The 27,108-nt window shown below is 42.1% G+C and overlaps 1 protein-coding gene across 1 annotated transcript in view; it reads right to left on the bottom strand.

Annotated features, from left to right (window-relative positions):
• Nucleotides 1-11,279, bottom strand: part of kif1aa (kinesin family member 1Aa) — a 320,981-nt gene extending 309,702 nt beyond the window's left edge. The window contains exon 1 of the mRNA XM_043702906.1: nucleotides 11,090-11,279. The gene's annotated coding sequence lies outside the window, so the exon portion shown is untranslated. The remainder of the gene's footprint in view (nucleotides 1-11,089) is intronic.
• Nucleotides 11,280-27,108: the final 15,829 nt, after the last annotated feature.

Below are 27,108 nucleotides of genomic sequence, written 5' to 3'. Positions count from 1 at the left end.
ACATTGCTCCCAGACCCCTGCGTTGCTCTCATTCAAACCCCTGCCATTGCCTGCTCTCATTCCCCAGTCAAGGACCCTGCCCCTGAGCTGCTGCTCGAATCAATCCCTGGTTATTGATTTGTTTCTCGCAAACAAGCCAGAGCTAAGCATGAACAAAATGGAATGGCGGCTCCTCTCACACACGGCTTGCCCTCTCCCTAGCAACAATTGGAGATGTCATGGTGATGTTTGCACAACAGTATATCTCACTTTCCTGTGACAGATTGCAGAACCTTCCAGTATAAAGGTGCTATGACTGCTTATACCAGACAAAACAAGTTTTGTTCTTTACTTTTTAAGCAGTGGAGAAAGCAACATGTTCTGCAATTTTCCTTTACTGTTATGGTTTTCCAATGTGGATAGAATAATGACCAATGATTTCGAGGACTACTTTGTGAATAGATTATTAGATTCCCTACAGTCTGGAAACAGGCCATTTAGCCCAACAAGTCCACACCCACCCTCCGAAGAGAAACCTACCCAGACCCAACTCCGTCTGATTAATGCACCTAACACTAAGGGCAATGTAGCATGGCCAATCCACCTAACCTGCACACCTTTGGATTGTGGGAGGAAACCAGAGCACCCAGAGGAATCCCACGCAGACACGGGGAGAATGTGCAAAGTCCACACAGACAGTCGCCCAAGGCTAGAATCAAACCCAGGTCCCTGGTGCTGTGAGGCAGCAGTGCTAACCACTGAGCCACCATGCCACTCCACATATATGACACATCCAGGAAAATACAGGATTTTCCTGAATGAGAAAGGAAGTTCTACTCAACATATAGACAATTCGGCATCACAATTAATTCAGCCTTAGCCTCTTGCCTCTTCTCTATCATCAACTTCAAGGTTATTCTTCCCTTTTGGTTAATTCATACCTGTCTCAACAACTCACCTGTAACAGTTTCTCCTCCCATATATACAAAGCCACGTCTTGTATTCTTCAGAATTCTACTCTCCATTCTCAATTTCTCATTTACCGGTTGCTCCAAGGAAACATATTCACAGGTTTAATGTTTTTCAGCAACGCTTGGCATAAACTTTCTAACCTCCTCCATTGATACAAAGACAACTTGCCTAACTGCCAGTTCAATGATCAAACTTCAACAAAACAAAGCCTTTGCCAGATTGGCATTGGTATAGCCAACGTCATCTTCAATGGGTTCCCACTGAGAATTCAACTTCAACACTGGCCAACACTCAAATGCTGCCAGGTCAGGGCTCCATGGTCCAGCCCAAACTGGGCATTCCAGTGTATCTAGTCTAGCATCCAGATTGCTTTTCTTAATCTTGTTGCCGGCTTACTTCCCCACCACTGAGAAATTTGGCATGGGCATTTGACATATCTTGCTTCCATCCTCTTTCACTCTGCTGGCTGGTCTCCTCTTTCCTAATCCTAACCCTAACTTTGACCCTGACCCTAACTCTAAACCTAACCATATCACAGCTGCACATTTGAGGGAGGCACGGTGGCTCAGTGGCTCAGTGGTTAGCACTGCTGCCTCACAGTGCCAGGGACTCGGGTTCCAATCCACCCTTGCATGGTTGTGTGGAGTTTGCACACTCTCCCCATGTCTGAATGGGTTTCCTCCGGGTGCTCCAGATTCCTCCCACAGTCAAAAGATGTGCAGGTTTGGTGGATTGGCCTGGCTAAATTGCCCCATTGTCTCCAGGGATGTGCAGGCCAGGTAGACTAGTCATGAGAAATGCAGAATTACAGAGATAGGATGGGATGCTCTCCAGAAGATTGCTGTGGACTTGATGGACTGAATGGCCTGTTTCCACCCTTTAGGGATTCTATAAACCTGTTCACAAAATCATAATACCTGCCCATAATCTATTACTGATGATTAGTTCTGTTACAGCTTAGGACCCTGTCCTTTCACAAGCACTTCCCCCATTTTCTCCACTCTTCCTCACTCCCCACATTATCTGTTTTCTTTAACTTTGTCTGTCCTGTTAGCTGAGTGCTGCTTTCCCCCCATTTACAGCAGAAGCACTATAGAACTGAGAGAAAACTAAGAGTGATTTAATATTTGATGCAATTCACTAAGACCTATTACAGACCATCTGCAAAAGTAGAAATTAATTAGCCATCATGAAATTACCCATTCCGGGGAGAGAGAGAGACAAAGTATGGACGTGGGGAGTAATCATTTTAGGTGCATCTGCCCTTGACAGTACTGGTAGAAGTGAGCAGTGTGCGGTCCTTTAAAAAATCACAGGTTCAAACCGGTGGCATTCACCATCGTGTTGTGTGGCACTAAGGCCTTGCTAAATGAGACAGATACAGATTGAAAATGAGAGATCTATGAAGCACTGTGGGTACATCAGCAAAATTGTTTCCATCAGAAAATGACAAAGGCCAGGAAGTTATTCCAGCATCCAGAACCAGAGTTTATACTCTAGGAAACGGGGTAGACCATTGAGGACTGAGATGAAGAGAAATGTCTTCACCCAGAGAGTGGTGAGCCTGTGGACTTCTCTGCCATCAAAAGAAGTCGAGGCCAAACCATTGAATGCTTTCTCGAAGGAGTTAGATGTAATTCTTAGGAAGTCAATGGGTATGAGGCAAAAGCAGATGCCGACTGGGATTATTAGCCATGCTCATGTTAAATGGTGAGCAGATTCGAGGAGGCTGCATGGCCTTCTCATGCTCCTATTTTTTAGGTTTCTTTAAAAATATATCAATTCAGCCTGACTTAGAGTAATTCTGGGTACCACACTTTGGGAACAACTTGAAGGCTTTGGAAGGAGGGGACAGAAAAGATTTCCTTGAATAATTCCAGGGATAAGAGAACTACAGTTGCTGGAATATACTACAGAAACTAAAGCTAAAGGAGATTTGAATTAGTAAAGAGAAATAATGTTAAAAGATTGAGAAGCCAATAACCACAGGATACAGATTTAAAGTGATGGACAGACAAACCAGAGGTGGCATGAAGTAAAATGTTATATCCACCTGTCAGGATTTGGAATGCACTACCTCACAGACTGATTGATATGGACTCATCAGAAACATTCAAAAGTAAAACTTCATGAACGACCGAAGAAGAAGAAAAAAAGAATGTTGGGAGAGAAAGCAGATTGCTCTCTGAAAGTGCCAGCACCAACTCCATAGACCAAAAAGCCTCCTTTTATATTGTACTATGATTCGATGAAAAAAAAGATATTTTTGTTATTGGAGGATTTCCATTTCAGGGCAGGACCACGTCCTTCAGCTGCTTCATTCGTAACCTTCCCTTTATCATAAGGTCAGAAGTAGCAACATTCCAGATTGTTGCAGAGTGTTCAGTTACATTTATAATTCCTCAGACAACTCTTGTAAATATGCAGCAAGCCCTGGACAGCAAGAACTTTGGACCAATAAGTGGCAAGAAATATTCATGCCATATTGGCAATGACCAAAAGAGGGTCTAACTGTCTCTCCTGAACATTCAGTACCATTGCAATTACCAATACCCTCACAATCATACAGGAGTTACCATTGACCTGAAACCTAACTGCGCCAGCCATTTAAATATGGTGGCTACAAGAGCAGGTCAGCAGTTGCATGGCAACTGACTCGCCTCTTGACTCCTCAAAGTCTCCAAGGCACAAACCAGGAAAATCCTTGGCTGGACGCATGGACCTCCAGCAACACTTAAGAAGGTCCAAGTCTACATCATTCAGGCCAAAGCTTCTCAATTAGTCAACTCCCCATGTCCTACTTGAAACATTCATTTCCCCTCTGACTGTGGCTACAATGTCTGTCATTTACAACATTCACCACAAGTCTGCTTTGACATCAAGCAAAGGTTGATGAAAGCATCTTTCTACCAGCATCTCAAAAAGTACTGAGCTAGCTGGAGACACTCTTGAGCGAAACGGTGGCTCAGTGGTTAGCACTGCTGCCTCACAGAACCAGGATCCCAGGTTTGACTCCAGCCTCAGGTGACTGCCTGTATAGAGTTTGCACATTCTCCCCATGTCTGCATGGGTTTCCTCCGGGTGTTCCGGTTTCCTCCCACAGTCACAAAGATGTGCAGTTCAGGTGAATTGGCCATGCTAAATTGCCCATAGTGTTAGGTACATTAGGAAGAGGGAAATGGGTCTGGGTGGGTCCCTCTTCGGAGGGTTGGTATGGACTTGTTGGGCCAAAGGGCCTGTTTCCACACTGTAGGGAACCTAATCTAATCTTGAACAAATACATTAAAAAGTGAGTGCCGTAGTAGTGATTATCAGCCATTACACATGGCATGGCAGTAGTGACAATTACCCACTTTGCAAAGAAAGAGGAAATAGTGAGAATCACTAATACTAAAGATTAGTGAAAGTTATCAATTAAGAGAGAGGGGGAGAGAGAGAGGGAGGCAACACTGAGGATTACTTATTACAACAGAAAAATACCATCAAAGGTAACAGAAAACTGCCATAGAATTCATAAAGAATCTCTGGAATGGAAGATGAGTATAACTGTGACAAAAATAGCAATAGCTTTTAAGACATGCCAGAAATCAAAAGGCCATAGCAGCGGTTGTGTAGGGATACCACTGGACAATGCAATCAAGCTTCTAACAATTTTTCAGGTTATGGCAGAGCTAGCAAATAGCTATGTTGAGTCAGTCAATGCTCCTATGGATGATGCTTCTGTTCCAGGTTGAAGTAGGGTAGGATATTCAACATGAGCAGCATTAAACAGCACAGAATAGCATCAGTAGTATAAGCATAGTTCACAACATCATTTGGATAAGTTAGTAAAGCTCAAAATTAATAGAGTTCCAGCTCCAGATAACAACAATCCTTGAATGATTAAAGAAATGGAACAAATGTTTTGTGAAATTCCTACCCATATCATAAATAGCTCCAGTATAGTCAGAGATGATTCCCTAGACTGACAACACTCTCACATAATCTCCATCTTCAAAAAACGGTAATAAATCAGTGACAGATAATTACAGGCCTATCAGCCTGACATCCATTATTGGAACTATGCTAGAAGGAATCCTGGGAGATGCTATTTGTGATCTCCCTTGGGAGGGAAGGGGCCATGAGAATGTCAGAATTCAGCAATTTCATAAATTTTTTGAAGATGTCATAATGGCAATGGATACGTAGAATATGTTATATAATGTCAACTTAAACCTTCAGAAAACGCCTGCTAGTGCACCTCACTCCAGATTATTTCACAGAGAGAACTTTGCAGTTTCAGTATGAATTCAAAATGCTGGATTAGAAATTATCTCCGATCTCTCAGACAGTAAGTTTTAATTCAGGGATGTTCATGAGTTGTGTCCCCCAGGAATACATCCTATAACTCTCACTTTTCATGGTATTTATTAATTAGCTGGACAGTGGTGTTGGGACTCTGAGTTGTTGGTGAAATTAAGTTTGGGGATAAAAAGATTTAGAGATATGTTAGGAAAGATGCCGTGAAACTTGAAAAGGTTTAGAAAAGATTTACAAGAGTGTTGCCAGAGTTAGAAGGTTTGAGCTATCGAGAGAGGATGAACAGGCTGGGGCTATTTTCCCTGGAGTGTCGGAGGCTGAGAGGTGACCTTATAGAGGATAATAAAATCATGAGGGACATTGGTAGGGTGAATAGCCAAGATCTTTTTTTCCCAGGTCTTTATGGGGAGTCCAAAACTAGAGGTCACAGGTTTAAGGTGAGGGGGAAAGATATAAAAGGGACTTGAGCAGCAACATTTTTACGCAGATGATGGTGCGTGTATGGAGTGAGCTGCCAGAGGTGGTGGTGGAGCCTGGCACAATAATAACATTTAAAAGGCATTTGGGTGGCTTAGAGGGATATGGGTCAAATGCTGGCAAATAGGACTTGAGGATATCCGTTGAGGATATCCTGTCGGTATGGACAAGTTGGACCAAAGTGTCTGTTTCTTTGCTGCACATCTCTATGACTCTATGAATGATTCCCAGCTAAAGACCACACAGATAGGCCTAGAGCCGTAGATCTATTTTGGCTGTGATCAAGTTCCCTTTTAGAGATGGAAACACTTATTCACGATGCTGTATCAATCGAGGTGTGTGGGCAGGATGGATCGGATCTTTCTTCCTCCGCTCCAACAATTGTATATGTGTATATTTCACATAGAGAGGCAGCAGTGAGGATTATCCATTGCACATAGAAACACTGCAGTGAGGACTGCCTGTTACACAAAAACAGAAGCAGAAATTAGAAACGCAGCTAGGGATGGGCAATAAACCCAGCTTTGTCAGTTAGAACCACATCCCAAGATCATATATTTTAACTAACAGGATTTCTAATGCTAACTAACACAGGGCCAACATTAGTGGCATACACCCCAGGGTGCATTTTCCTTTTTATTAACCTAGTGGATTATAAAGCATTGCATTGTATTTAAAATGCAGAAACAGACCATTCAGCCCAACAGATCTATGCCAGTGTTTCTTTCTCCACCTTTATTCCTCTTTCCTTCTGCCCCTTTCTCCTTCAGTAAACTTGCCCCTAATATTAGTCACCTTAACAACTCCCTGTGGTAATGAGAGCCACTCTCTAGATAAAGACATTTCTCCTGAATTTCTATGTTGGGTTTATTAGTAATAATCTTCTGTTTATTGTCTGTGGTTCCAGTCCAGCCCACAAGTGGAAAGATCTCTATGATTTCTCTATAAAACTTTTCCTATACCCTCTATCAAGTCACCCATAGGTCTTTCATTTTCTAGAGAAAAGATCACCAGCTTGTTTGACACTTCCTAAACAGTACCAATCTCCCAGTCCTGGCATCATTCTTATTACTTTTATTGAAAATTTCTCCCAGTGTCTCTATTACTCTTTATGTCACATGAAGCTAACTGTTCACAATACGCTAATATGCTTCTGTAATAACTACAGCTCCATATAAGTTGAACATAACTTCACAGATTTTCAAATCTATCATTCTAGAAATAAACTCTGGTACTTGGTCATTATAACAATCTTATTAACTTGTCTCACTGCTTTAAGTGACATATGTATCTCCATCCCCAGATTTCAGTGTTCCTCTAATTTGTTTAAAGCTATTTTCTTGGTTCATGGTAGGATGTGCCAACTCTGATTCTTTCTGCACAATGCAATACTGAACCCATAGAAAGCAGGCAAGGTCCTGGTATGTTTTATTCCCAGGCTATGCTGACTACATTAAGTGGAGGTGGATGTAGGATGCTATACTTGGCCTCAGTCCAGATGTGAGCATCACTGGCAAGGCACTTGTTACCCTTGAACAGAATGTCTTGCTTGGCCATCACAGAAAGTAGTTAAGAGTCAAGCAAATGACTGTGGGTCTGGAGTCACATGTAGACCTGACCAGGTAAGGACAGCAGATTTCCTTCCCAAGAAATGAGTATTTACAATAATTAATGACAGTTGGCTTGGTCATCACTACTGGTCTTCTTTTCTCTTCTCATGTCTAGAGGCAGATAAGGCAGACAAAGCAAGTGCGTACATTTGTTTCCTGGCTAGATTTTTGTGAAACAGTGGGTTACCAGCTTGTCACCAGAGACCAGAGACGGGCGCCCCTCCACATCAAGAAGGCTGATCAAGAGACTATCTGGCTCTTGCCTCCTGCCATGGGCATGTTGGAAGGATTGGCAGGCTGATTCTCAACCTGGGTGGCCATGTTACAAATACATCTTCCATCAAATCCTGTGCTTGGACTCAAATTCAGAGCTTCCGGCTCAGAGACAGGGACACTACTATTGTACCTCAGGACCTTTCACCTTTATTATAGTCTTATTATTTGAATTTAACATTTCTCTAGTACCATGAACCTATATCCCCAGAGTATTAAGCTTAAGCCTCTGTGTTACTAGGCCAGTAACATATTAAGTCCCTGTATCTGAACATTGCATGATTAATAATGGAAAGAGCATCTGTCATGGAGTTTGACAAAGGAAAAGGATTGTGCTTTGTGTGATGGTCCAATAGGCTGCCAACTGCTTGCACCTGAGGAGTGGTAATGGACAGCAAACATTGGTCTTGCAGCTGTACTCTGTCCCAAGTGTCAAGAAATGAAGAGGAAAGAGAGAAGTTTTGCAAAGCTGGTTGCATTCATCGAAATCCCCACTAGTGAAAACACAAGCCCTCTCAGAAGAGTTTGACCCACATCATCAGTCACACCCTGCAGCCCTCCCCCACCTGACCCTAATGAAGCTTAGATCTTGGTTGGCACAGCTAATGTTGGCTCTTGCCATGTGCACCCCCAGCATTCCTCATTTCTTGCACAGTAAAATGGCTGAACACTCGCATCAAGATCATTAAATGTTAAACAAGATCAGAAATTGCTGGAAAAACACAGCAGGTCTGCCAGCATTGTGGAAAGAATCAGAGTTAACATTTTGGGTCAAGCACCCCTTCTTCAAAACTCTTCAGTATTTGGACCCGAAACGTTAACTTGGCTTTCTCTCCAAAGATACTGCCAGACCTGCTGAAATTTGCCAGCAATTTCTGATATGGGTTCTGATTTCCAGCATCCATTGTATTGTTGCTTTTTTTTCCCTTTAAAGTGAGATCTCTCATTACAAAGATCTGAAAATAGGTGAGGCATGGTCTTTGCCTATTTAATGTCTCCCTTCCCTATTATTATCCATTAGCAATTACTGTATGAGTAGGTAAACAAATGGCAGTGAATTAAAGGCTGTAGTCCAAGTTCTTAAGCTGACATTATAAAGCTTGCATCTCATTGCCTTGGCATCTATTATTAAATCAAATACCATGTTCCAAAACCCAGATGAAGGATTTTGTTAAAATTAACTGCAGATTTTATTTTCCTAGAAAACTGCAGTGGTGATGTCACAATGACATACCAACAATATTGTGACAGATACCCCCAGCACAACAACAAGCCCCTGACTAAAATGGAACAGTAAATGCCAGTGCTAAACACACACACACACACACACACACACACACACACACACACACACACACACACACACACACACACACACACACACTAGCATACAGTCAGCTAGAGGCTGTAAATTAATCTCCAGACTCAGACTTTTAGACACCATAGAAGCCTCTGCTTTGTCAGCTGATGACGCCAACACAGCCTCTTGATTAGGTTACCATCTTTTAACTCTGCCCCCAAAGCTCCCATTTATTTTCTCAGAAGCAATTCTGAATCAGTACAGCGCAGGTGTAAAAAAAACACAGATTTTGCGTGTGAAAAATTTACAAATTACCATTCAACGAGAAAGAGTGCAGGGAGGTTAGTGTCCATCTGGTATGGTTTACAGAACAGAGTCCTCCCTAGCCTGTTGTTTCTGATGTGAGTGATAGACTAAGTTACTTGCCCAGGAACATGAATCCACCTGCTGCTATATTCACTCCTAGTATTTAGTTCTGCATATTCATTTTCTCTGGTACCTCTACCAATCTGACTTATTAGTATTTAATTAAATAGACCAATTGGGTTGAGGAATCATGCAAATGCAGGATAAGCTGTTTGTTAGGAACAGACACATTTTCTTGGGTACAGGTGTGTCCTGAAGCATCCAGGCCATCTGCCGTTAAATTTAACCATCCCCGTTAGGTAAGAATGCACAGATTGCAAAACCCTGGGATGGAGGCAGGACTCCTGCAACACACAGACTATTTCTTGTTCAAAAAAAAAACAATGCGTAGAGGGAGGGGTGAGCGAGTCTTAAAAAGCACTCCCTTGATGATAGCCCATTAAGAACAAACCTCCTTAACCCATTAGCAGATGACAAACCAAGATGGATCTGTATTGCCTTCCATCCCTGAGAATAAAGATAGAGCCTGCTGGCAGAGGTAATACAGAAATAAGATAACTCACTCTGGCGGCCATTTTAGATACTTGTTTTCTTATTTTTAAAAAAGTCACTGTGTAATGTAACACAATACCAGCAGAATACCTGTACAGTGATAAACTTCAAAATGACTATCCATAAAGAAATTGAGCAGGGATTTTATTGAATTGAATTTTTAACACGGAAACTCCCCTCACATGATTTCTTCCATAAATTATATTAATAACTAAACATTTCCACAAGAGCAAAAATAAGCTTGAAAAATCATTAATCGTGGATGACGTTGGACTAGAACTGAGGGTGGAAAATGCCATGACACCATTGCAGTTTGCTCCCGTCATAAGTCAACTTTAAACGCTAAGCATTGCCATCTTTGGTGTGATTCAGCACCATTGATCATCTGGTAGTCCGCACTGAATCAGCTCTGATGGGGTGAACTCTGTTCACTACCTACAGCTGGGAATGTGTCTGTTGGTGGATGCAGCTCAAGCCAGTGCTCCTGGCTTTGTTGCCAACTGTGTCTGGGTGGAGACAAATTGCTGGAGGTGAATGGAAACATACTGCACCTGCTCTGGGAGCATCTCCTGAGACAGGGATAGACACATACCGGCAAAGCCAAACACACAGTTGCATACACATACAAATGCATTCACACATACAGACATGCATGCATCTACAGATACACACATTGAGGTACCCACATAGTCAGACAGGTACACGCATTGACATATTCAGACACACACAGAATCAGGCACATACAAAGGACACAGACAATGGTGTACAAGCACAGAAAGGATGATGGAGGAAATAAAGGGAGTGAAAAAAAGGTACAAGAGGGAGAAATCAGTCTCTTCCTTCTGACTCTCCATCTCTCTCGCTCTCTCACTTACAGCTACAGAGCAGGGTGGAGACCTGCAGGAAATTCCTTCTCACCATTTACCGCAACAAAGAGCGGAGAGGATCAGCACCGCCAGCCTGCCTGGCCTGCGGATACTGCCGAGCGACAAACAATCCCATCACACGCTTCACAAACGCACAGACAAAAAGAAAGCGTCGCCTCCCTCTCTCATTCAGCTGAAAATTCATTCAAAACCTGATCGATTGGGTGGCGTTGGGAGTGGGGGACGGAAGAGAAGCTTCCGACTCCCAAATATCAGGTGAGCTGCAGATTTGTCTTAAGTGAGACAGAATTGCAATGCGGCAGAGTGAATAGAAGCTGGGAGCTGTCCACTGAACAATAAAGGGAGGGAGGTTGTCAGCTTCTCCTGCTCCTTACCTGCTGCTGGAGATTGGGCTCTTCACTCCATCGCCAGTGGTGCTGATGCTGCTGCTGCTGCTGCTGCCTGCCTGACTGACTGCCCCGGGAGGAGGAGGGAGCCTGATACCGGGCACCGAGCGGATCCCAGTGTCTCTGCTGACCTCAGTGCGTTCCCGGAGCTGCGCCCTCCCTCTCCCGTCTCTCTCTCTCTCTCTCGTCTCCTCCCCTCCCGTCCACACTCACGTGTGCGGCTGCGGACTGCTTCACTGCGGCACCGGCTCCAGAGCCTTCTTTGGGACTACCGGGACCGTATCCCGGTGTTTGGAGGGGGGGGGGGGGGGGGAGAGAGGAGCTGGGATAAATTCCAGAACCCGGGATCCTGTACTCAGGACCCGCAATAATGAGGCACAGCCAATGTTACAACCAGAGCTGGAGAGCCATAGAGATGTACGGCATGGAAACAGACCATTCGGTCCATCTGCTCCATGCCGACCAAATATCATAAATTAATCTTGTCCCCATCTTCCAGCATTTGGCCCACATCCCTCCAAACTGAGTTCTGAGGAAGGGTCACTGGACACAGTTTAAAAATAAGGGGTCCTACATTTAGAACAGAGTTGAGGAGAAACCTCTTCACCCAGAGAGTGGTGGCTGTATGGAATGCTCTGCCCCAGAAGGCTGTGGAAGCCAAGTCTCTGGATACTTTCAAGAAAGAGTTGTATGGAGGTCTTAAGGATAGTGGCATCAAGGGTTATGGGGATAAGGCAGGAACAGGATACTGAAGAATGATCAGCCATGATCATAATGAATGGTGGTGCTGGCTCGAAGGGCACCTATTGTTTATTGTCTATTATCTTTTGACCCAAAAGTGAGTTGATTTCTCTCCACAGATGCTGGCAGACCTGCTGAGCTCTTCCAGCAATTTCTGTTTTGTTTCCCCAAACCTTTCCTTTCATATGCCCATCCAAATGCATTTTGAATATTATAATTGTACCAGCCTCTACCAATTCCATACATGCACCACCCCCTGCAAGAAAAAAGTTGCCCCTCAGGTCCCTTTTTAATTCTTTCCCCTTTCAACATAACCTATGCCCTCTAGGTTTGGGAATAAGACCTTGTCTGCTCACACTATCCCTGCCCCTCATGATTTTATAAACTTCTCTAAGGTCACCCCAGGGCCTCCAATGCTCTAGGAAATTGGCCCCAGCCTATTCAGCCTCTCGTTATAGCACAAGCAAGGAACGGGTCTATGTATAATCACCACAAGGCAAAGTTGGGATAACCACAGACAAATAAACCCAACATCTTGGAAGAATAATCAAAGGAATGACCATTTTGTAATCTTAGATATCCAGGTAGACTTGGAACAAAGAAACCCAGAGTTGATCAGAGAAACAGAGATTGAAGGGTTGCCAGAGACATGCTAATAACTTAGAGACTGGATTTAACCAGTTCAACCTGGTCAAGCCCTCAACAGTTGCTGAGCATTAATCATGACCTGAATAAAACTAGACATAAAAACACAATAAAAGCAGGAATGAGCCATTAGGCCATTTGAGGCATCTCTCTATTCAAATCACATTCCTACTCTATCTACGTATTCCTTCATTCCATTCATGTCCACAATTTGATTCATCTCTGTCTTGTGAGATGATTGGAAAATTCAAAGATTCCCAACCTGACAAGTGATGAATATTCTCCTTTCAGTCCTAATTTTTGATGCCTTATTCTAAAACTACTTCTTAACTTCATTTGTGTAATGAGACATATATAACACGGAATCAGACCCTTTGGTCCAATTCATCCACGCCGACCAATTATCTTAAATTAATCTAGTCCCATTTACCAGCACTTCACCCATATCTCTCTAAACCATTCCTATTCATGTATACATCCTTTAATTGTGTTATGGACCAGGCCAAATCGCCTCAAAACATTTCACGAAGGTAGCCCAGACCCTAACTTTGCTAGTTGTTTTAAGCAGGTGGATATTCCAGGAGGGATGCAGCTGGTCAGACCAGTTTATTTACAAGATTACAGAATGAAACACAAACAAAAGAGTACAGAATATAGAATAAGTTAATCCATCTGAAAACCCACAAGATTATCCTAACTTAATGATGCTGTTCCAAATAGCAACAATTCCCATAATCACTCCTTGGTACAAAAGGTAAAGTCAAACGCAGAGTCTTACAGGAGAAACTGACTGACTAGCAGCTCTGAAACCAAACCAAAGAAAAGCTGAGTTGGGAGAACTGGCCACCCCCTTTTCACTGTACAAGTGTTTTTCTTTAAGTTGAAAGCATTTTTCCTGAGGCAGTATCTGTTAGCTGTAATCAAATTGGCCCTAAAACCCTTCAAAACTAAATCTTTCGGGATTGCTGCCTTATGACCTCTCTGAGAAAAAGAAAAGCCAAGGACAGCACAACTTTGCTAAAGGAGCAGCATTGTCACATTTACCATTTGTAATTGTACCAGTCTCCACAGGCTCCTCTGGCAGCTCATTCCATACACGCACCACTCTCCGCAGGAAAAATGTGCCCCTTTGGTCCTTTTTATATCTTTCCCCTCTCACCCTAAACCTATGCCCTCTAATTCTGGACTCCCCCATCCCAGGGAAAAGAACTTGACTATTTACCCTATCCATGCCCCTCATAATTTTATAAACCTCCATAAGGTCATCCCTCACCCTCTGTTGCTCCAGGGAAAACATCCCAGTCTATTCAGCCTCTCCCTAAAGCTGAAACCCTCCAACCCTGGCAAAATCCTTGTACATCTTTTCTGAATCCTTTTATGTTTCACAACTTCCGTTCTGCAGAAGGGAGATCAGAATTGCACACAATGTTCCAAAAGTGGCCTCACCAATGTCCTGCACGGCCGCAACGTGACCTCTCAACTCCTCAACTCAATGTCCATCCCTAGGTTGTGGTGAACAGCCTGCAGTCGATTATCCAGACTATGAATCCACATTCCAGATTCCCCAACCAAAGGAAAGTTTTTCTCAGCTATGTCTTAATGAGGTCATTCTTCCTTCTGAACTCCAAGGACTATGTAAAAGTAAAGTACAGTTTGCTATCCGAATTTAAACAAAAAACAAAACATGCTGGAGAAACTGAACAGGTCTGGTAGCTTGTGTGAAGAGTGAAAATGAAGTAATGCTTCTGGTTCAATGTGATTCTTCTTTCATTTTGAGATAGAGTCATATTGCACTCAAAATGCCAAATGCATTAAGAAGGAAGACATGGTTTTAATGTAATTTTAGACGAGTGAGAAATCACTGAAGTTTGTTCATATATATATTTTTAGTGAGGTTTTACACATTTGAAATGGAGCCTGGAGTGAACAGATCAGCGCAATAGGAAAACAGGGTAAAAGGAAAAAAAAGACATTGCTTAGTCGGAAGTTCATGTATTGTGTGCACCGCCAGTCTCCAATAGGTGCTGTTTGTTAAATATTCTCCAAAGAGTCAGGGCTGGTGAGGAAAAGACCTAAACTGTTTCAGAGAAAAATATGTGGAAACTACAAAAAAAAGGTGAAATCTAAGAGTAAATTCAATGTGATTGCTCTGGAAATGCTGAGACATCAGTAAGAAGAAAGCTACAGAATCCAGTTACAGCTCTGTCAACTGAACAAGAAAGTTTAGTGTGGAGACAGAGTGACTTTTCGCTGAAGTTTGACTATCTGTTGTTGATAAAAGGGTTAAATCTTTATTTCTTACATTTGCAGTAAAACAGCTCTTGCACAGTGTAATACCATTAGTATTTTGATCATAGCTGATGTTATTACTGGCAAAGTCTGATCGCAACCTGAAATCTAGCTTGATAGATCATAATTTTTTTAAACTAAACAGTCTTTCACTGAAACATAAACAAACAATGTTGTAGGTTTTAAAAAAGAGGGTTATTAAGCAAAAAGATAATAAGCTATAATAAACCAAGCTATTTACATATCACATAATTTGAAAGTTTTCAAAATATGCAGTAAATATACAAGCCAATCCAATGCGATTCAATTAGATTAAAATACCCAAACACCAGTAAAAGTTTGCTTCTCAATCACATCCACAGCTTTAATTGTTTCTTTCAATTCTTGAACTCAAGACTTTGGTAGCCTTTTCCTTACTTTATTAAATCACTGAGCTTAGACTTTCCCAGCTTCAAATGACTGTTTCTGCGTTCTAACATAAACACCTCTGGTATGGAGCTTTCAACTCTCACCAAGAGAGAAACTATTCCCTAACTTTTCTGAATTAATTCCTTTTTCCAGGAGAAATGGTTTCTTTTTTACATCTAGTTTCAAACAGGTCTTCTGCAAACTCAAAATCAAAAGTTTTACAAGCAATGTTTCTTTTCTTTTCTAAGCCAAAACAAGACGAAATTCTCGATCTTTATAAATAGAGAACAAGCCCATGCTCATCAATGTTTATTCTGTCCATCTATAAAACTCTTCCAGTGCAAAAAAAATTCCAGTTATCACCCTCAGGGACTCCTTCTCTCATACGGACTTTTAATTAACAATCACTCCAAAAATATGGAGCCATGTTAATCCTTAAACTCTTCATACACAGAGACTATACACCAAATGCGACTAGTTTAAAATCCAAACTCTAAAATAAATAATATCAATCAATATAAATCTCATTTCTTATCTCAAAACTTGCACAAAGAAAAATGAAAATGGACTTTTAAGAGGCATGTTTTACTTAAGTGCTTGGACACCACAATATTCAGTTGGATGTGATGAAGGAATGGCACTCCAAAAACTAGTGCTTCCAAATAAACTTGTTGGACTATAACCTGGTGTTATGTGATTTTTGACTTTGTCCACCCCAGTCCAACACTGGCACCTCCAAATTATTGGGTGAGAGACATTTCAAAATGCTGTTCACCCAACACAAGACTCCATGTCTCCTTCTCAACTGTTGAATATTTTGGGTGGCATGTGGTAACTGTTCAATACCCATTCAATACCTATCTCATCAAATGGCAGTAAAATTGCCCCACAGTTATAGCACTAGCATCAACATCATAATTCAGTATTGCTAAAGTCAATTGGATGTTAGCACAGCTTTCAAATTTCACACTCTGACACTCCATCATCCATTCAAGTTTTCTGCCATTACTCACCAAGTTTGTTAAAGATATAATAGCAGTGCTCAGGTTCAGGAGAAATTTGTGACAAAATCCATTCATGCCAACATAACACAAAATTTCACATTTTATCCTAGAAATGGGAAATCCAAAATAGCCCTCTCTTTCATTTCTCTGGGTGATACTTGCTTTATTTCACAGTAAGGCCCAAATAATCACTTTCACTAGAGCAAATTCTCTCATTGAAAGATTAATTTTTAAAATTAGTTTGTTGAAGCTGATTAAACAGTTGATTGACCAGTCTACACAGGGTGTGAATGTTCTGTCCAGGTTTAGCTATAAACTACTAAATCAATGATGTCATCCATACAATTACTTACTGCTTCAATTAAATTATTACTTAAAAATTGAAAAATCGCTGGTGTAATTTTGTTTATTACAAACAGCATAACTTTACATTGATAAAGTGTACCTGGTGTTACAAAAGTTGACATTTCTTTGGTTCAATCAGTTAACGGAAGTTGCCAATATATTTTTAGTAAGTCAAAATTATGTGAGTCCAATTAGTTCACTGCAATCTTCCCAAACATGAAATAGGATATGAGTCCAAATATCATTACCAATTGACTTTCTGATAATACATACAGAACATTTGTGACACATCAGGTTTTGCATCATCATGGAAAATGAGCTCCTGCTACCATGGCTTGGTTCAATAATAGCATTGTCTACCATGAAATTAATTTCTTACATTATTTGAGCTAATTTCTCTGGAGTGTGTCTGTAAAGATGTTATTTCGTAGGTAACACATTCCCGACATTAACATCTGGAACAACCAAAATCTTTTCTCCAGGTCTATTCTGACAAATTAATATATGTTTCTAGCTGAAATAAAGCACTTTGATACATTTGTGGACGATAAACCATGATGCTGCCTAACTTTTTAAGCACTTTTGAATTGTCCGGTCTGGTTGCTGAAAGTTTTAATTTCTTATTCATTCTACAATTGTTCTGATATTTTTATTTTACTCCTTACCTCTTTCACAATCATAAGTACAATTTTATCCTGACTATCATTCCTGTCATAATATCTCTTTAACGCATGAACATGACAGACTCTTTGATTCATATTTCTGTCTGGAGTACTGATTACATAATTGATTTTCTTCTTGATGATGTCCATTGAAGCTTCTCAAATGAGATAAAATATTTTTTCACCCCATATTCAGCAAATTTAGTCACTAAATGTAGATTTTCAGTGAAATCAAATGCCTCATTAGTGTCAGAATTATCACCCAAAATACTACTTCCATCTTCCTCTCAGCTTTTTTTTTTTGGCCACCTCATGTTCTCTAAGCTTCATATCTCTGGAGTATGTATTTTTTTAAAATCTGCTTCAATTTCCTTTTTAACTACATCTTCCACCTGTGATATTCGATTTCAGACTAGATTCCCTATAGTATGGAAACAGGTCCTTCAGCCCAACAAGTCCACATCAAACCACTGAAGAGTAACCCACCCAGATGCATTCCCCTACCCTATATTTGCCCCAACTAATGCACCTAACACTATGGGTAATTTAGCATAGCCAATTAGGGCGGCACGGTGGCACAGTGCCAGAGACTCGGGTTCAATTCCCACCTCGGGCAACTGTCTGTGTGGAGTATGCATATTCTCCCCGTGTCTGCTTGGGTTTCCTCCGGGTTCTCCGGTTTCCTCCCGCAGTCTAAAGATGTGCAGATTAGGTGATTTGGCCACGCTAAATTGCCCGTAGTGTTAGGTGAAGGGGTAAATGTAGGGGAATGGGTCTGGGTGGGTTGCTCTTCGGAGGGTCGGTGTGGACTAGTTGGGCCAAAGGGTCTGTTTCCACACTGTAAGTAATCTAATCAATTTGCCAGACCTGCACATCTTTAGATTATGGGCGGAAACCCATGCAATCAAAGGGAGAACGTGCAGACTCCACACAGCTGCCCAAAGTGGGAATTGTACCCAGGTCCCCGGCCCTTGGAGGCAACAGTGCTAAGCGCTGAGCCACCGTGCCACCCCAACTCTCCCAATTCAAAACAGAATAATCACTTGAAACATTTCATCTTTATAAGATCCTGCTTTTACCTTTATCTTTAATTTATTTGCTAACCCTCTCCATTTAACTTTAGTCCACTGTTGTATCTCAACATTTTCAGAAAACTCCTAGCCGCCATTTCAAAGCCACCATCACATTCTGTGCAATAAACCTCACTGCAACATAGCTATCTGTGTCCCAAACCACATAAATCTCTGAAATCCATTGAATTCAAATCTTGCAAGCGCCATCAATTCTTATGATCTCAACTGATGTTATTAGCTTAGCCACATCTTTAGATTGATGCATGGCTTGATGAATATATTCTTTAGTGAGATTATCATTCACTAAAATGCAAACACACAATGGTGCCAATTTGGTTTTAATAAAAAAACAAAAGTTTGTAACACACAAGAAAAGATAAAGTAGAATGAACTGAAGTATTTGCATATATTACAATTTGGAAGATTTTGAAACATAATAGAAAATAAAATTTGATGTATTCCAACACCATTACATTCAGTACTCACCAGAGACAATTTGCTTCTCTATTAGGTTTAACTTAATTGTTCTTTCAAATGCCAGTGTACAGGTTTTGGTAACCTTTTCCATGATTAATCATACAGTTGAGCTTAGATTTTCTCAGCTTCAAATAACCCTTTACGGGTTTTGACGCAAACACTTCTGAGGTCTCGAGTTTTCACATATAGGGAAACTGGGGAAACCTATTCCCTAAATAAAAAGCAAAAGCACTGCGGATGTTGTAAATCAGAAACAAAAACAGAAGTTGCTGGGAAAGCTCAGCAGGATTGGCAGCCTGTGTGAAGAGAAATCAGAGTTAACGTTTTGGGTCTGGTGACCCTTCCTCAGTTCTGAACCTGAACGTTAACTCTGATTTCTCTCCACAGATGCTGCCAGACCTGTTGAACTTTTCCAGCAACTCCTGTTTTTGAAACCTACCTTCCAATGTTTCTGAACTAACTTTTTCTCCAGGCGAGACTATTTCATACACGAGTCAGTGTTTCTGCAAACTGAAAACCATATGCTATAGGATTTTTACTCCTTAAACATACATTTTCCTGATCTTCGCAAACATTTAGCAAGCTAATACTTTTCAATGTTTACTCTGTCTGCTTGTAAAACTCTCCCAATGCAAACAATTCCTCATTATCACTCAGGGGCAATTCCCACATTCTCACCATTTCCGAAGCAAGTCACTTTTTTTCTGGCATTCTTGTTTGAATTCATGATGACTATCTCATTGCTGGCTGGACTTTAGTTTTGTTCATCTGCACAAGCAGGAATCACACGCCCTGGACAAAGTCCCATTGAGGCCACCTTGCCATGGCAGACCCAATCTAAAAGCAATGAGGCACCTTGCCTGCCTCAGGTCAGATCTTCAATTCAATCAGGTTTCCATCACCAAGAAAGATCTGAAACCTCTCCATTAATGGCAGTGCAACTCAGAGCTGCAAATGCTAATGGCAATGCACTGAGATCTTCACCATCAGGATGAAGGAGGAAATCTAATGTGCTTCAGGATATAATGAATTCTTATTCACACTTTTTTTTAATGGGCATGCAGCCAAAATACGACAGCAGACGTACATTTTGTAGCTTTTTGGGGAAGGAGACCCTGGGTCATCACATCTGATTAGTTGTCAAGGGATCTTCAAAAGGATGATCTTGAAAGAGAGAAGTTGCAAAGAAAACTGAACTGTAATCTTCTGGGAGTTACAGCAGATCGTAAACTTGGTAGGAGGAGAAGTAACAATTAGGCTGGAGACAAGAATACTCAAGAACAGGGCTTAAAGGCCAATTGAATGCTGTTCTGTGTCTACTAGTGGAAGAAGTTTACCTGGTGAACTGAAGTGCTGTGCATGCCAGTGAGCTGAGGTACTTATGTGTACTAGCTTGAAGCAATAATGTGCTGTGAAGTGGTAGAATAGCCTACTAATCATCCCTGCAATGTGAGTAAAGAGTTCTTTTTCTTTTAATGCTTAAGCCTAGTAACCAACAAACCAGTCAAATGGAAATAGGAAAAACAACTTAAACTTAACCTGTATCACAAAGCTAGTCCCTTTTTTTCCTAAAAGCTGTTCCTTGGCTCAAGGAGACTCTGTCCTTGATTTTTTTCTGAAGAGCAACAAACCAGGCCAGGCTCAGATCAGTCTGGTTTGGTACAGAGATCAAAAGGATTTTGAGTGGCCTATTGTTTATATGTAAACAGATGAGACTTCAGGCCAAAGAGGTCATATTTTAGAAGTAACCTGTAATGATGAAAGGGAAGTGGTCAGCTCTTTATCTGAACTGAGCTGAGCAGTTTTTAATTCAGTCTTGAGGAGGCTTGAACTGGGATGCTCAAAAGGGAGCTGTGTGAAAACTCTCTCTTTTCTGCCTCTCAACTTCAACCTGTAAGTGTGTGCTCCACTCATACTTTTGAAGGAAGCTTGCTTTTCGGGACTATTGTGTATATTCAGAACAACATAATTAAGACTAATTGGATAGGTTGAGTTCTGTAGGGGTTCTTTATTCTGTTCTTTGTGTTTCAATGTGTAACTTTGTGAATAAATTTTGTCTGTTTTAATATCTAGTAGTCAACCTAGCTAACTCACTCCGGGTAATTATGACTGTACACTTACTGAAACAAATTTCAATGCTATGATCTGTGGCTGCCTGCTTCAGAATGTCTTGAGTGGACTGGCCTAGTCCATAACATTTGCAAAGTCAAGAAACATGACTTCTCCCACGTCTATGTTCCACTCTTTATTCTTGATAGAGGACTCATGGATGTAAATCAGAATTAGGTTTTATTGTCATGTGTGCTCAAGTACAGGAGTACAGTGAAAAGTGTACAATGTTGCCAATCTCTGCGCTGTCCTCGGTACAAAGATACCGAGGTACAAAACCTTAGGCACAAAGTAGAAGAAGAAAGACGTAAGTTAAAGTTCAACATTGCAGTTTTTCTTAGTATGAAGTAAAAAAATGATGAAAGAAAGCTAAAAGTTCAGTGTTATACTCCTTCTTTAGTCACTGGCCTGCAGATGCTCAATGCAGAATTTCCCTATGAGGGGTCGCTCTCCCCACAAGGGCTCAATCTCTCCTCCGCGGTGGGCTTGATCTCTCACCCGTGCTGGGTTCGATTTCCTCTGTTTTACCATTGCGCCGCCCACTGCCAGACCACCCCCCCAACTCCCAATCCCCGGGCTTGCCAGCCACTGACCACTCCAGACCTCAACAATGCTGGAATGCCGCTGATTGTTGGACCCCCCACCTGGTTCAACCAGCCGCCTCATTTGTGAGGGCCCATGTCCCGCTCCAGACCACAATCGCTGTCACACTCTGGACCGTGACACCATCGCCTCCACAACTGAGCTCTCTCCAGAAGTTAAGTTTTAAAAAAAGTTAAAAACTAAAAAAAAGAGAAAGGGAGAAAAGAAAAATGAAAAATGGACAGAGTGGACAAGCCCCAGTCTCAGGGACCAGAAGCCATTGACTCTACTGCCACCATCTTGCTACAGCAGATACTGATGCATATACAATCTAGTCTGCTATAATGTGTATTTCTTCAACGCAAATTGGCTTTAACATGATTGAATAATTTAAAAACTGTTATTTGTAGAAAGTAAACTTTTCGTACCTCTATTGGCTGTAACATGATTCCGGCCCCATTAGTTTAAATAGTGCAGCTATTGCGCGATTTTCTTGTAATGCAAGATTGCACAAGAATGGAACTAAAGCGTTACATCAGAATGAACTGTGTCTGTTAACTTTTATCTGTTTTAGAATCACTTCTGATTTCTAATCTGTGTGTATAAATGTTTCATAAACTCACACTTTTGTCAACTTAAAAAGTCTGGTTAAATTAGTTCTTTGAAATATATAAATTTGTTCGGTATGGGAGAAAACTCTCCACAGCTGAGGGGATCTTTCATAAAGTAACATTGCTGTGTTCGTTCAAAGGGGTGGGTGAAAAAAAGAAGGTGCCAGGTCACTCCTCCTCATCCAGGAGGTTGACCACTTGGAATCTTAAGGAACTTGAGATCCTCATTCAGGATCATGTTTCATCTTGGATTCCTGGAAGGGATGAGGGTGGTGGCTGAGTGGTCAGGAGCGATGTGTGGGTAAAGGGCAGTGGGTAACTTTCTGCAGCTCCTCCACTTGCCCGGGTCCCTCAAACAGGAATTGAGTGCTTGTGAATGAGGACAAAAAGGATCAAAATATTAGATACTTTGCTTCAGAACCGACCAGAGAATATGAGAGAAATATCAATAAAGGGAGAAATCAAAAATTATATATAGGCAGTTAAGATAGAAGTGAGGGAGATAATTCTAAACGAATGAAATAGAAAGAGGATAAATCCCTGGTCTGCATGGATTACATCCATGTCTATCACAATAAATCAATGATAAGATAGCAAAGGCACAAGTACGTTATGAGAACAAATTAGCAAAGGAAAAATCGCCATTAAATTTCACCCACTAACTGTCTCAGCCCACAAATGCTACCAGACCTGCTGTGTGTTTTCAACATTTTCTGTTTTCATTTCAGAGCTGCACAGCTTTCCCAGTGTTTGAGCACTAGCAGCAGTGACTAACAATCTTGGAGAGGTATACATCCTCATTAATTTGAGTGCTGAACTCGCAAAGCATGCCAATCTACTGCTCTACTGTACTGCATTTTGACTGGAAGCTCTGAGTTAACAACTTCACTCAAAATGTAATTCTTGCACCATCCAAGAATAAGCAACATTTTATGCTTCGGTTTTGCATCCGAGAAACAAACAGCACTTCACCCCACCCTTCCAAGAATACAGTAGTCCCCCCGTACCCACAAGGATACACGCCAAGCCCTACCGTAGATGCCCGAAACCGCGGATAGTAGCGATCCCATTCTTTTAAATGGGAAATTTACCTTTCCGGCAGCCCCAGTGCCTGGTTCTGGAATGTTCTATGTAATGTGTTCAGGCTGCGGTAAACAGCGGGTAACTAAAAGCGAAGTAACCGGACCCACGGATACAGGGGTTGCCCTGTATCCCTTTTCTATGTGCTAAATCCCAGAAATGACAAACCTAACTGCTATCAGTCTGACAGTACAGGAACAGTAAACATTCCCAGCCTCAGTCCTTTAACCCAGGAGCAATATAGTATTTCCTTCCTGCATCACACTTTTCAAGATCAATGTCCTGGGACCCATTCATTTCAGCTCAGGAGTATGACCTTCGAATTCAGATATGGAGCTGGACTTACAGCAAGCGCAGAAGCCTGAGGACTGCATCAGAAATAGGAGAGCTTCTCATAAACTCAATTCTTGCCAGTCAACCAACTAGCAGCCTCTATAGTTTATATATACTACCATAGAACATAGAACATTACAGCGCAGTACAGGCCCTTCGGCCCTCGATGTTGCGCCGACCTGTCATACCAATCTGAAGCCCATCTAACCTACACTATCCCATGTATGCCCAAATACTTGTCCAATTTAGCACATACCCTCAGCTATGTCCAAGAATCAATAATTGTTCAAGGGGATGTGCTGATTGTGAATTCTGCTCCAGTAAAAAAATTCAAATTATGATTCTCAGATCTTCTACCATTCTCTAACTCGACAAAACATGGGCTTTTCATGATTGCAATGTGATTTTTCGCATTTTAATCAAGAGATCTGCAGTTCTACATCTCCCCATTATGCATAGTTCCATATCTTAATTGTTTAGATGACACAAAGCCAAAACGTATACTGTTGTTTCAGTAGCTCCATTTCTCTGAGACGGTTGTGTAACTTTGAAACTCTGCCTCAGAAGGTGGTAGAGATAGGGGTCATTGAATATTTTGAAGACAGAGGTGAATAAACTTTTTTAAGGCAGGGAAATCAATGATTATTGATGTACAGCAGTTGAGAATGTAGAATTCAAAACACAAACAAATCAGCTTTGGCCTTGAAATAGAATCCATCCACTGCAGATAGAGGCCACTTTGCCCCATCAAATCCGCACTGATCCTCTCAAGAGCATCCTACGCTATCCCAGTAACCCTGCATTTCCCATGGCTAATCCACCTAACCTACACATCCCTGAACACTACTGACCATTTAGCATGGTCAATCCACCTAACCTGCACATCTCTGGACCGTGAGAGGGAAGCGGAGCACCCGCAGGAAACAGGAAGAATGTGCAAACTCCACACAGACGGTCACCCAAGGCAGGAATCAAACCCTGGTCCCTGGCGCTGTGAGACAGCAGTCAGCCACCATGCAGCGCCTTATTGAACATTGGAGCAGGCTCGAGGGACAGAAAGGTCCACCTCCTGCTCCTAGTTTTTGTGTTGAAATACATCTTTATCGATCAGGTCATAGAGGATCCTCTTGCAATAGCTTCTCCTCTCACTTCGACATCATTGCCCCCAGAAACCCTGAAGAATCTGAGCTTTGTTCCCTCCTGGTTCTTATTAACATCAGCAGTGACATAATCTTAACATATAGCATGAATTGGCTGTCCACCTTTCGGCTCAGTGGTTAGCACTGCTGCCTCACAGAACCAGGAACCTGGGTTTGATTCAAGCCTTGGGCTACTGTCTCTGCGGAGTTTGCACAATTTTCCCTGTGCCTGCGTGGGTTTCCTCCGGGTGCTCTGGTTTTCTCCCCCAGTCCAAAGATGTGCAGGTCAGGTGGATTGGCCATACTAAATTGTCTGTAATTTGGCTAAGTTAGGTGGTTTAGCAATGGTAAGTGTGGTGTTAAGAGATGTGGTGGGGGGAGCTGGGTCTGGGTGGGATGCTCTCCTGAGGATCGGTGCCCACTTGATGGGCTGAATTCTGCCCTCTCTCACTATAGGGATTCTATGATTTTTATTCTCCTCTCCAAGGCAAAGGGGGCACATACACAAAGCAGTTGTCCAGCAGCCTCTGCCATCTCACCCATACCACCCTGTTTAACAGTTGATTATTGAACTTAAACATTGTTAATTAGAGACAAGAAGTTGAAGCTTTTCACCTTGCACTCATCAGAACTCAGATTTGAAAACAAAATAGGGCATAAGAAGACAGTGCTGATTTGTTGGGCCTTCATTAGAACATACAGAGGAGGCACGGTGGCTCAGTAGTTAACACTGTTGCCTCACAGTGCCAGGGATCCGGGTTTGATTCTTACCTCAGGCGACTGTCTGTGCGAAGTTTGCACATTCTCTCCATGCCTGTGTGGGTTTCCTTCGGGTGCTCTGGCTTCCTCCCACAATACAAAGATGTGCAGGTTCGGTGAATTGGCCATGCTAAATTACCCATAGTGTTCAGAGAGGTGTAGGTTAGGTGCATTAGTCAGGGGTAAAATGTAGAAAATGAGTCTGGGTGGGTCACTCTTTGGAGGATTGGTGTGGACCTGTTGGGCTGAAGGGCTGTCTCCACACTGTAGGGATTCTATGGTCAGGCTGTGGCCATGGAGATGAACCAATGATTATCTTCATAACCTTTTTTTCTTGAAAAAGGTGCAATATAAGCAGAATCATATCTAATGGATGGGCTAACTTAGCACGTTCCTGATGAAGGGCCTATGCCAGAAACATCTACTTTCCTGCTCCTTGGATGTTGCCTGACCTGCTGTGCTTTTCCAGCGCCACATGTTTTGACTCTGATTAGATTAGATTAGATTAGATTAGATTAGATTACTTACATTGTGGAAACAGGCCCTTCGGCCCAACAAGTCCACACCGCCCCGCCGAAGCGCATACCCCTACATTTACCCCTTACCTAACACTACGGGCAATTTAGCATGGCCAATTCACCTGACCTGCACATCTTTGGACTGTGGGAGGAAACCGGAGCACCCGGAGGAAACCCACGCAGACACGGGAGAATGTGCAAACTCTGCACAGACAGTCGCCTGAGTCGGGAATTGAACCCAGGTCTCTGGCGCTGTGAGGCAGCAGTGCAAACCACTGTGCCACCGTGCCGCCCAGAGAAAATTAGCACCAGTTAAACACAGCAAGCCTGACAGGATTTGAACACACAACCTCCTGATCTAGAGTCAGACACACTCCCGTTGCGCCACAAGCCCTGATCTCCAACATCTGCAGTCCTCACTTTCTCCTAACTTAGCACAAATGGCCTGCCTTCCATCCCTGGCATTACACAGTCACTGGAACTCACATATCACATTGCTCATCTGTGTGGTGGAAAATAACACCTCTTTTTGGCTTGACAGCAGCTTCGTGTTAGTGGAAGTATAAACACTCATGGATTTACTGCACAGTAACAGTGTGAAACAGCCAGTTTCACCTGTTGTTCGCATTTTTGAGACACCTTCCCTTCTAGGGTGTTCTGAGGTGGATTGGACACTGCTCAGGGCTAAAGGCGTTGCATGTAGACCTTTTCTGAGAAAGGAATTCCTTCTGCTAAAATGGTGCTCTCTGTGCAACTACCATCAACTCTGGAATAAGGACTGTCTGCCCAGCAAAAAAAGTCCAAGCCATTGTATTTATCTGGCTGTTCAGTCAAGTTTATGGTCAATATTGACAACTGGGATGTTGACAGTGGAGATTCAGCAATGGCATTACTGTGGAAGGTCAAGGAGTGATGGTTAGATTTTTTGCTTGGGGACATGATTATTGCCTGGCACCAGTGTATTGCATATTTTGTCACACAAAACCTGGATGTCATTCAGTCTTTGCTGCGTGTGGACACAAACTGCTTCAATGTCAGAGGAGTTATGAATTGTATGGAATGCTAAGAAAGCACGGTGACCAACACCACCAGCTGAACAGTCTGTGAGGAGTCACCAAGGGGAAGAATTCCTCTCCCTCTTATTATTTAACAGCCAATTGGATATTATTAGGCTGGAGGCAGGGCTTACCCACACTTTAGAGACAGGAAGGTCCATCCCGTAGAATGCATAT

This window comes from Chiloscyllium plagiosum, chromosome 13 (assembly GCF_004010195.1).
Source record: "Chiloscyllium plagiosum isolate BGI_BamShark_2017 chromosome 13, ASM401019v2, whole genome shotgun sequence".
NCBI lineage: Eukaryota > Metazoa > Chordata > Chondrichthyes > Orectolobiformes > Hemiscylliidae > Chiloscyllium > Chiloscyllium plagiosum.
Note: the sequence above shows the minus strand (reverse complement) of the source record. Positions and strands in the feature narration are given on the sequence as shown.